General features: G+C 37.6%; 1 long non-coding RNA gene across 1 annotated transcript in view; it reads left to right on the plus strand.

The window, feature by feature from the left end:
* LOC123946123 overlaps positions 1-12,388 on the plus strand; it is a 92,174-nt gene that overhangs the window by 55,783 nt on the left and 24,003 nt on the right. The window contains exon 2 of the long non-coding RNA XR_006819598.1: positions 6,908-6,990. This is a non-coding gene — a long non-coding RNA (uncharacterized LOC123946123). The remainder of the gene's footprint in view (positions 1-6,907; positions 6,991-12,388) is intronic.

Raw genomic sequence — 12,388 nt, forward strand, 5'->3', positions numbered from 1 at the left:
CTATTTGAAGGTTAAGATTTAAAAATACATGTGGGGGCGCCTGGGTGGCTCAGTGGTTTAAGCCTCTGCCTTCGGCTCAGATCATGATCTCAGGGTCCTGGGATCGAGCCCCGCATCGGGCTCTCTGCTCAGTGGGGAGCCTGTTTCTCCCTCTCTCTCTGCCTGCCTCTCTGCCTACTTGTGACCTCTCTCTGTCAAATAAAATAAATAAAATATTTTAAAAAAATAAAAATAAAGATACATGTGTATATTTTTTTAATATAATGAGTGCTCAAAACAGTCATTTTGTATAAGACAATTTTTATGCGGTAATAAGAGCATTGCTTTTATGACAAAACAATGAAGGAAAATTATATTTACTACTCCATAGACCAACAATTTCAAAAATATTTGTTCCTTAGAAATTCCAATTTTTGAACAATTCTTAAAAAATAGAAGATTCACTTCTTTCTAGAAACCTTAATTTGGCCTGTTTTCTGATCAAAAACCTCAATTTCTGTCCTTCCAAACTAATTCCTTTGTCTCTGGAGACTTCAGTACTTGTAAAGTTTCCATCACATTTTAGGAAGTAAGACATATAGGACATACCGAAAACAAACAAGCAAAAAAACTTAGAGTGTTGAAGAAATCACAAGTTAACTGCTTCTGGGCCAGCTGTAGAATTTCCATCCCTTCTGCTTTCAAAGAATCTTCAAGGCACATGCTTTTTAGATTGTACTTAATAGCATTTTGCAAATTTTTTCCTTGGGAAGATAGTTTAACATTGTTTCCTTCGATAAGATATCATGGATTGGGAGGGAGACAAACCATAAATGACTCTTAATCTCACAAACCAAACTGGGGGTTGCTGGGGGGAGGTGGGATTGGGAGAGGGGGAGGGGGCTATGGACATTGGGGAGGGGAGGCGAACCATAAGAGACTATGGACTCTGAAAAACAACCTGAGGGTTTTGAAGGGTCAGGGGTGGGAGGTTGGGGGAACAGGTGGTGGGTAACAGGGAGGGCACGTTTTGCATGGAGCACTGGGTGTTGTAAAAAAACAATGAATACTGTTATGCTGAAAAAAATAAATAAAATGGGGGAAAAAAAAGATATCATGGAGAAAAATATTTTAAAAATTGGAAACATTTCCTGTAAAGTTCATGAGGAGCATAATGATTCTCACATCAGATGTTTATGACCATTTATTTTATTCCTTTTTAAGACTTTATTTATTTATTTATTTATTTGACAGAGAGAGATCACAAGTAGGCAGAGAGGCAGGCAGAGAGAGAAGGGGAAGCAGGCTCCCCACCGAGCAGAGAGCCTGATGTGGGGCTCCATGTGGGGCTTGATGCCAGGACTCTGAGATGATGACCTGAGCCCATGGCTTAACCCACTGAGCCACCCAGGCACTCAGATGTTCCTGACCATTTATTCTCTCATCTTATTATCGTGCAACACAAACACAATCTTGCTGTTTTCACTTTTCCTAATAAGTTCTCCTTTAACATTCAGGCCTCCAGACTTTCTTTTTTTAGTTTTTATTTATTTATTTATTTATATTGCGTTATGTTAGTCACACCTCCAAACTTTCTTGAGTGGAACTCTGGTCCCTTCAAAATCCATGTTAAGATGGCATCTTCTGTGAACACCAATTAAAACATGAGAAAGAGCAGGCTGCCTAAAACAAGCTTGAATTGCGAATTGAGGGAATTGGATGAGACAAAGAAAACATCCTTAACGTTAAGTTTGGTTAGTCTTTGTAATGGGTTTTAAAGGATGTGTCACTTTCTTTAGGAGTATTTCAGCAAATCTTAGAAAGTGGTCTATATGTTCCTTCCCATTTTTATCAGTAAATCATAAATGTTAATGAATGGATGCCCCAATTTCTTCTTTATTTATTCAAAACCAGTTTAATTTGCAGCTGGTTAAGTTGAATGATATTGCAATTTGTCATTGCATACTACTGGGAACAGTAACATGTCTAGAGCTATAACAATATGGTCTGCATAAATCTTGGTCATTCTACCTTTGAAAAGTACAGTTGATTTTGTATGGGCAGTCCTACTTTCCCAAGGAAACTCTCCTGTGGTAGTTACATCCTAAGGACTTTATTCTTACTAAATTATATATCTACCATTCACCGCATTATGTGATGTCATTATTTTATACTACAGAGTTCTAAATAGTCAAAAAACTCAGTATACTAGATAGTCTTAAATGAAGATATTTTCAGATTAAACAAAAAATAAAAAAGAGAGAGAGAGAGAATTCCAAATTCCATGGGTAAAGGAGAGGAAAGGAGGGGAAGATCAGTGATCAGAAAGATAAATCATGAGATCAGATCTAAAAAAAAAAAAGGAAAAAGACCTCTTTCTTTCTATGAAACTGGTTAAAGCAAGTAGCTCAGAAATAAAGCTATAGATAATGCAGAATTATAGATACATTTCTTTGGTGCTGGACAAACCAGATACTTTAAAAAAAAGTGTACAACAATACAGTAGAGCACATTTTTGCATTCTCAAGATGTCCTTATGTAAGAACTACAGTTGTGTGATTTAAAGTTTGCTGATTTTTTCCTGAATCGTGAAGCCTTTTGTAGATAATAAACCATAAAATGAAATTGCTGCTACATAGCTACCACATATAGGCTAAGCATATGAAATTACTCTTACTTGACTACTTTTGATGTAAAAATGACATTTAATATGGATCTACCTAATCAAACAAGTCTCGTCAGGGTCATTGCATTAGTTTTCCAGGACTGATGTAACAAAGTACTCCTGTCGTAAGAGTAGCAGAAACAATGTGAGGGGACATGTGAATGAAAATATTCATTCAAGTACCCTAAAAGTACAATACATGAAAAGGGAAGTGTTCTCATGAAAAATGCCATTATCGTCAGAAACATTTTTTGATTATTTAGAACATTCCAGAATAAGCTGAGAATATTAACTTGCTATGACCCTTGATTTTTAAATACTTCAATTATAAAAAAATTTTAACCTTTGAACTGTGACAGGATCACCTGCTGGGTAATTGTTACTCAACATGAGTTCTGGATGGTGAAAAAACTAATGACAAGCATGTTCAACTGGACAATGGCTACCCCACTTGAGGCAAGGATGAATACTATATAGATTCCCTCTGGGTCTTTTTCGGTGCAGAACACCAGGAAGAGACTTCAAGATACTTAAGTATATATTGATTATTATGTTAGTTTACTGAAGACATTATACTTGTGTCTCAGAATGAAGAATGTCTCATGGTAACCTATGCTAAAGCATTTTAGCAAAAATATGCCACCTCCAAATGATTTATGCAGATCTATGTTGTGTCTTAGGAGAGCATCAGACTGTGTCAGGAGGCAGTAATTTTATTCCTGAGTGCCACCAATCAGCTGTGTGATAGTGGCTAAGTGAGTTAAATTCTCTGTGCCTGTTCCTCATTAATAAAATTGGTGAACATTAGATTTTATGATTATCATGATCCCTTCCTACTATACAGTTCTTTCTTCTTTCTTGATTTCATGGCTTTATCCATGTATTACCTATGAGCTTAAATAGTGGAGAAAAATCACCTTTCTTCAATTTTTGTCTGAAACATAGACTAGTGGTTTGTAGACAGTGCTGTATTAATTCCCTAGGGATTCTCTTTGAACCTCATCTGCAGAAGTTGGTAGATGGAAGTTCTTTTTTTTTTTTAAGATTTTATTTATTTATTTGACAGACAGATCACAAGTAGGCAGAGAAGCAGGCAGAGGGAGGGGGGGGGGGGAAGCAGGCTCCCTGCCGAGCAGAGAGCCCAATGCGGGGCTCGATCCCAGAACATGACCTGAGCCAAAGGCAGAGGCTTTAATGCACTGAGCCACCCAGGTGTCCCGGTAGGTGGAAGTTCTGAACAGACTCCTTTTCTAGACTTTTTCTCTTGCTTCTCACAGATTCTATTTCGTTCTGCTTAATACATTGAGCTGTTTGTAAAATATCTGAAGAAAGTGTTTTTCAGTTTTAAAAATATTAAAACTACTGGGCGCCTGGGTGGCTCTGGTGGTTAAGCATCTGCCTTTGGCTCAGATCATGATCTTGTGGTTCTGGGATCGAGCCCCGTGTCGGGCTCTCTGCTCAGAAGGGAGTCTGCATCCCACTTTCCCTCTGCCACTGTGCTCTCTCTCTCTCTGTCAAATAAATAAATATAATCTTAAAAAATAAAACAAAATAGAAATATGAAAACTACTCATCAAAGCTCTTTGACAGGAAGGGATCAACTCTAGTAATAAAGTAATTCTACACTTGGTGTCTTTCTTATACAACTGAATTATAAACTTTTAATTTTATGATGAGATCAAAGATAAATTTGGCATGTTTTAGGAAATTAGATAATATTGACTTATCTGGTTTTATGGATCATACCATTTCCTTAAACAATTTACTATAGAAATAATCAAGTTGATTTGGATGAATAAAATTAGATTGCTTTTTATGTGTTAAAAATAGTCCATCTGGATGTCTTCTTTGCAGAAATGTCTGTTCATGTCCTCTGTCCATTTCTTGATTGGATTGTTTGTTCTTTGGGTGTTGAGTTTGCTAAGTTCCTTATAGATTTTGGATACTAGCCCTTTATCTGATATGTCGTTTGCAAATATCTTCTCTCATTCTGTCAGTTGTCTTTTGGTTTTGTTAACTGTTTCCTTTGCTGTGCAAAAGCTTTTGATCTTTTTGCGACGACGTGGATGGAACTAGAGCATATCATGCTTAGTGAAATAAGTCAATCGGAGAAAGACAACTATCATATGATCTCCCTGATATGAGGACATGGAGAAGCAACATGGGGGGTTAGGGGGATAGGAGAAAAATAAATGAAACAAGATGGGATTGGGAGGGAGACAAACCATAAATGACTCTTAATCTCACAAAACAAACTGGGGGTTGCTGGGGGGAGGTGGGATTGGGAGAGGGGGAGGGGGCTATGGACATTGGGGAGGGTATGTGCTATCGTGAGCGCTGTGAAGTGTGTAAACCTGGCAATTCACAGACCTGTACCCCTGGGGATAAAAATACATTATATGTTTATTTAAAAAAAAAATTTGGAAGGGGAGGCGAACCATAAGAGACTATGGACTCTGAAAAACAACCTGAGGGTTTTGAAGGGTCAGGGGTGGGAGGTTGGGGGAACAGGTGGTGGGTAATAGGGAGGGCACGTTTTGCATGTAGCACTGGGTGTTGTGCAAAAACAATGAATACTGTTACGCTGAAAAAATAAATAAAATGGAAAAAAAAAGTCCAAAAATGCTGAAATCCTGAAATTCTGTATTTAAATTATCATTGAGGGATGCCCAGTTCTTGAAAGATTCTTGAAAGATCAATCTTTATCTGAATATTCTTGGAGGTTTGCTGGGTTTTTTACTGTACTTTGATGATGTCATGGTTACTTGTCAAATAGGGTCCTACTTTTGATATTGTTGCATGGGAATTCCTGCTGAAGAAGAATATTGAAATTAAAAACCAAATGTAATTCTATAATTCTCAACTCTGGAAAGTATACTTGGCATAGGTTTGAGGTTTCTCTGAGCATTTCTTGTTATTTGCCCTATGTGGAACAGACAGCAGCCTACCTGCACATTCTGACTGACTGTATAAAAGACCAGAAAGAGAAAGACCTAGTCAGGCCACTCTAAGGTGGTAGACTCTGCTCCAGCCAATGTCTTCCACTGACAGCAATAGAGAGAAGAGGTCTGGCTTGAAGACCAAAATCTGGGTGATGGTAGAAAATGCTATAGAAGTGGACCTAACTGGGCTGAGGGGATAACCATGGCTCTGACCAATGAGCTGAATAATGTCTCTTAGAAGCTTAGATGAGCTGGGTTGCCAGAGGAAGAAGTGGAACTTCCGTCCTAAGTTCTGTCCATGCCCAGAGGATTGCTTTGTGCTGTTTAAAACCTGTCTTACATGTGATCACATGGCTCATTCAGCTAGTCATTCAAAAAAGTGCTCAGCAGTGAGCAAGGGCATGGACTTTGGTTTGGATTTGCATCTTGGCCTTGTGATTTATTAGTTTGGTTAAGTTACTTAACCTCTCTGTCATTTTTCTCGCTTATAAAATGGGGTTAAGGCATGCAATTCAAATGACCATGAAGCAGTATAAATTGGATTCCAAGATTGAAAACATTTAGCTCAGTTCTTGGCACATAGAAAATGTTCAGTGTGTGGTAGCCATTATTGTAATGTATAGAAGAGGTTTTACCTGAGAATCCAAACCTCAACATGGTATTTATTAATTCTTCAAAGAGCTAAATTTTCCACAATGAGTTTTGGGTAATACTAATCCTAGAAGATAAAACGTATGAGGTTAAATAAATTTAGCAAAGTATTGAAGTCTTCCCTTTTGGAGACTTATCTTAGCCTATTAGAGACTCTGAGAAGTCTTGAAGTAGGGGTTAACTGTGTTTAACCAAGAATTTTCCAAACGTATTTGAACACAAACTTGTTATAAAAATAACTTCTATCCCTTTTCTTACAAAACTTGCGTTCTGCAGAACATGTTTTGGAAAATACTGCCTACAATAAAGGCAGTTCAGTACATAAAATCCAAACAATAGTATGGGAATCATATCGTTGCCCCAGTCTCTCATGCTATTTTACGTCAGCTTTACTGCATTTTGGAAGGTGGGCTAGGAAGGCATCAATATGGCCATTTCACAATAAGGAAACAGGCCTATGTTTTGTGACTTTAGACAAAAAGGACATAGCCAATAAATGGTACAACCAAGATTTCCAACCAGGTGTTCTACCATTCAGCCCAGAATTTTCCCTCCTACACCCTTGATTCCTCCCTAAAAATTTGGCCAGATGTTTGATGCGTGCTCTGAATATTTTCTATGTAAAAGTTTTGAGGATTGACTTTTACAACACCTTTTTATTTTCCCACAGAGGGAATCTGACTTTTCATTCTCCTCATCTGTGTTCCTGTCATATATGTTGTCTTTACGGGGCTCGACAAAGTGAAAATGCAGGTGAGCACCATAGTGAGGAGGGCATGCCTGAATCCCAAGCACTTTTACATATGATCCCCTCAGCCTCTCAAACTCCAAAAGACATACATGCCTTTTCTGCAAATTAAAAAAAAAAAATCAATTCTGAAATTTCTCTAGCATGACAACATGCAGGTGAAAGGGTGATAGCCGTGGCTATCATGATATCTACACTGAGAGAGAGAGTTCCTGCCCAGTTTACCTAAGGTTTGAAGAAACTGGAATTGACATTGGTGGGTAAGGAATCACTGAGGAGCTTCCCATGACAACCAACCACAGCTGCAATATTGCTGGCCACGATCTGAGTCATGAGAATTGATCACTTCTTGGTCTAGGGTGCTGGGATTTGATCTGAATCTCAACAGCTGTGTCAGCAGCAAAATACATTTCATAGTTTTGCTATGGATCCCTAGCAATCTCATTCAGTACCATTCACTTGGGTGGTTATTAGTTGTGTGACTTTGAACTCTTTGAGCCTAACTGTGAGCTGGGGATGTTTAATACCACTTTGCAAGAAGTTAAGATGAAATCTACAGGTAAATGTATGTAGCACAGACTTGACAAATGGTAGGCATTAATAACTTTAAGTAGAACCCACTGAGGCCATTTTTACATTCCCCATTTAACACGTAAAGGTAAGTAAAGCTCAGAAAGGTAAAAAATGTACTTAAAGTCATGCAGCTATTAAGAAGTGGAGTGCACTTGCTGTGATGAGTACCGGGTGTTTTGTGGAAGCATTGAACCACTATATTGTACACTTGAAACTAAGATTACACTGTATGTTAACTAATTGGAATTTAAATAAAAACTTAAAAACAGAGGTGGACATAAGGATTTAATTAGATCTTTAAATCTTGTGATTTTTTTTTTTTAGATTTTATTTATTTATTTGACAGACAGAGATCACAAGTAGGCAGAGAGGCAGGCAGAGAGAGAGGGGGAAGCAGGCTCCCCGCCAAGCAGAGAGCGAGATGCAGGGCTCAATCCCTGGACCCTGAGATCTTGACCTGAGACAAAGGCAGAGGCTTTAACCCACTGAGCCACCCAGGTGCCCCAGATCTTGTGATTCTAAGTAAATCCTACTTTACCATGCTGGCTTCCCTTATTTATTTTCAAACCACAAGGAACTGGGTTCAGTTGAAGTGTTTCTGAATTTTGCTTCATATATGACCTTTAAAAAAAATTCCACTACCGATTCACTTCCTTATGAAATCTGGAGCCATCCGTAAACTGGGCTTCTTGCCTTTTCCTGAACACCATGGCTCTACAATATAATGAAACTCAGGATAGATTTTAGGAAAGAAGCCAGGTATTGATTAGTTCTTAGGTGCTGACTGCTGTGGGAATTTCCGAGTTTCACAAAATGAAAGTACAAATTGTTTTTGGAAATCACTGTAAGAGCTTTTTACAGATGATCTATCAAACATTTCTCTCTGTCTCTTTCTCTGTCTTTCACACAAATGCACACACACACACACACACAGCTGAAAGAAACACTTATCTAGACAACTTTGCCCTCACCTATGTACAGAAATCTTTACCTACTACATGTGACAGAGATGGTAGTAAACATGAAGTGAATGGAGTAGCCTCTCCTTAAGTGCTCTACAAATTGAGTTAAATGTTCCCTTGAATTTAAACTTTGTGATTTCCCTTCTTTTGATTTTGTATAACTAGTTCAACATGACTGACAAAATAAATACCACACAATGATTTTTAACATTTGGATTTACTAGAGATAATGAGTGAATGACTTTACTTACAGTTTGAGAATTGTATGAGGTTTCTGCCATTCAGAGGCAAAATATTTAGTCCTTCCTTTAATATATGTATGTATTATTTAATATGTGACTATTATATAATATATAATATATCTTTACATATAATATAAGCATATATTAACTATGCATAATATAATCATATATTATACACAAGTGCTTTAGTATTAGGGATAAAATAATAAGAAAGATATATATGGTCTCTGCTTTTAAAGATTTTATTATTTTGTTGGAAAAACAGACATTAATAAGCATAAAAATAAGTGCTGGGAAGAAACATATGGAACACCATGAAAGAAGAGGAGAATTTGGCCAGGTTTCGAGGGTGAGGGATAACTTCAGTGAAGTGACCTTGATTTCAGATGAGAATAACTCAGGATTAGTGAAGCACAGGAGGAAGACCATGGCAAACAGTGCTTGAAGTCTCTGAAGAACAAAGAGAGTATAGTGCACAAGGAGAACTGAGGGAAGGCCGTGGTGGCTGGAATTAAGAGGGCAAAGGTGATACTAGTGTGTAACGAGCACTGGGAATGTAGAGATGAGACCCAACAAGACTTTGTGGGTCATAATGAGCATTTTAGGTAGGTAGAATGCACTGGGTTGATGCAATGGGTCAAAGGTGTTTCGGTCACATCCTGTTTTGCTTCAAAGGTGTAATCAATATGTTAACCAATTCAACTGGCTGTAATTAAATTGCTATCATTATTATTATTATTATTATTAATTTCTGTACAATCTTCCAGATTGGCTATGTAATTTCTTCTGTCATTTGTGGTTGTCAAAACCATTTGTTCTACTGATCTTCACCCTGAGACATAGTGATTACCTAGCATATGGTCTGGTAAAAAAAAATGCAGCTTTAGAAAATATGCATTTATAAAATATGGTGTTTTTCTTCCATATCGGGAATAGACAAAAATCCATTGAAATATAAATGTTCAACTTTAAATGTCAATATGATTTTAAGGTTTTGAATGAAAGGTCCAAAATTAAATGCATGTCATATTTTGCAAAAAAAAAGCAAAAAATTATAGCTCCTTTTATTATTATATTTTGGCTCAAGAATCGGGACATTTACCTTTTATTTGCTTATGCTTGCCTGGTGTAAATACTTCTCCTAACTTTGCCTTTCTCTTCTTTCCAATGGTCTCTTTGACTAGAGTAATTTCTGTAACAGTTACAGGTGACATCAATTATAGTACGTCATCTGAGATTTGGTTTATTGAATATTCTTGGGGCTATGCGGGGGACATTCCTAGGATTTGTCAGTCCTACCACATACAGTGAATAGAGTAAGAAATACTATAAGAACATTTTATAGCAATATAAATAAATAATATTTTATAGCACATTTCCACTGAGAAAGCATTTTAAAATATGTGATTTCATTTGAGTAGTTAATATTTCTGGAGATATCATAAGTGCCATTTCCATTTTATAGCCCAGAAAATTGAAGGTCAGAGGCAAAGTTCTTTGCCAAAGGACATCCAATTGTTGGCTTATGGTGATATCTGTCTTCCATTCTATATCTCATTCTCCTTTCCCTACTCTATATATATAAATTAGACCCTGCAATACTGAACTTGTATAGGAGTACATTATATATTTAATTACACCTGTAATTACATATTTGGCAGATTTCTAACTTTCTAATATCACTATCTGTAGTAGCAGAGAATATTTAAGGAATAGAAGTCCCCTTTTCCTTTGGCACCTCTTTCTTATGTTTTCAATCAAGTATCTCCACAATTTATGGATGTCCTGAACCTGATACTGATGATTTTTTTTTCATATCCTGAGATTATAAATTTTCTCCCAGCATCCTCTATTCTTTGTTTTCATGTTAGTATTAATGATGGGACTATTCCTCCTGTCACTGAAGATTTCAGCCACGGTGTAATTTTGAGATCCCTTCTTAATTTTCTTTGACATACCAAATGGATTCATACGATCATTTTTTGTTACAGTGTGACTTGATGCTGTCTCTCCCTCTTTCCTTTCTGAAGTGCCAATCTGGACACCGACCCCAGTTTCCATTCATTTATTTTTGTCACAAAACCTCAACTCCGCTTCTCCCATTCCTGCAATTTTCAACAAACTCATTGCTGGGACTTTTCTTATAATAGCTGCATTTCACATCTCATTGAAAAGGTTAGGCCAAATTAATGGCAACATTTACTCAATTGGATTAATGCCTCATTTATACCAAGAACATCATCATAAAATGAGAAATTTAATGTAGGGGATTTTTCTGGTCACTTGAAGTATATTCCTTTATGCATCGACCTTTTGTTTTCACTATTTATAATCTAGATGTCCTTAGGTAAGTGAAGCTAGAGATACCTGTGTTTTATAGACTCCTTTCTTCCCCCCTGTAGTTTTTACCAGTCATTTCCAGGTATCTCCAAAGGGATCTGATAGGGTATACACACTGCCTCCAGAGATGCTGCATTCTTCCCAAACTCTATTGGAGAGTCCAATTCTTTTCTGCCTGTGGAAATGCTTCTTCACTGGGCATGTGGCCCCTGACCCTGCTCCACCGGGCTCCAGTATTTAAGCTGGATAGTCACACTACTATGCCATTGTTCCTGCAGCACAAAATAGGCTTTGTCTTCTCCTGCTCCTTAGCCCCAGCCCCTGCCAGATGCTGCTACTCCAGTATGTTCTGGGGGTCCTGCTGGCACTCCATGCTTCTCTTTTGAGTATTAAACTCTTTGCTGCTGCTGCTCCAGAGGCTCATTGATAGCTCCTCTTGTATTCATTGTTCCAAAGCCACGGGGTATATCCTATGACAGATTGGGGGACCCTATAACAATGATGTTAGAGGTGAGATTTGTTTTATGGTTTAGTTGTAATAAATCCCTCAAGCTTTGTTTGTTGGTTTGCTTGTTTGTTTTGTTTTTTGGGGTCTTAAATCCAGGTCTTTGATTTAATTACTTTGATCACTGATCTGCTCAAAGTTCCTCTCAAATTTATTCATTTGTATGTATTCTCCTTTATCTCCATTACTCACTTCCATTCTCCTTTCTCTTCATCATCAGTAATTCTAATGTGTTTAATGCATATCCTTTTGATGTTGTAACTATGTTTTAAAAATGTATGCTGTTGGGGCACCTGGGTGGCTCAGTGGGTTAAAGCCTCTGCCTTCAGCTCAGGTCATGATCCCAGGGTCCTGGGATCGAGCCCCGCATCGGGCTCTCTACTCAGTGGGGAGCCTGCTTCCCCCTCTCTCTCTGCCTGCCTCTCTGCCTACTTGTGATCTCTGTCTGTCAAATAAATAAATAAAATCTTTAAAAAAAATGTATGTTGTTATTTTGAATGAATGTCATATTGTACTATATATCATAACTATGTATTTTTATTTTTTCCTCTTGTCACTGTGCCTTTAAGTCAGTTATATGCACATCTACTCTATTGCTTCTCACTGTTGCATGGTACCCTAGCATATGGCCTATCCACTTCTAGATAGTAGCCAGCTTCTCATCATCTCAAGTGATGCTGCAATTTACAAGGCAGGTCATGGCCCCTCCTAGTCCTATCAGTGGGTTTGTTTGAACTGCATACCTAAAAGGAGAATCGCTGGGCAGTAAGGTATCTGCACA

This window comes from Meles meles, chromosome 7 (genome assembly GCF_922984935.1).
Source record: "Meles meles chromosome 7, mMelMel3.1 paternal haplotype, whole genome shotgun sequence".
Taxonomy (NCBI): domain Eukaryota; kingdom Metazoa; phylum Chordata; class Mammalia; order Carnivora; family Mustelidae; genus Meles; species Meles meles.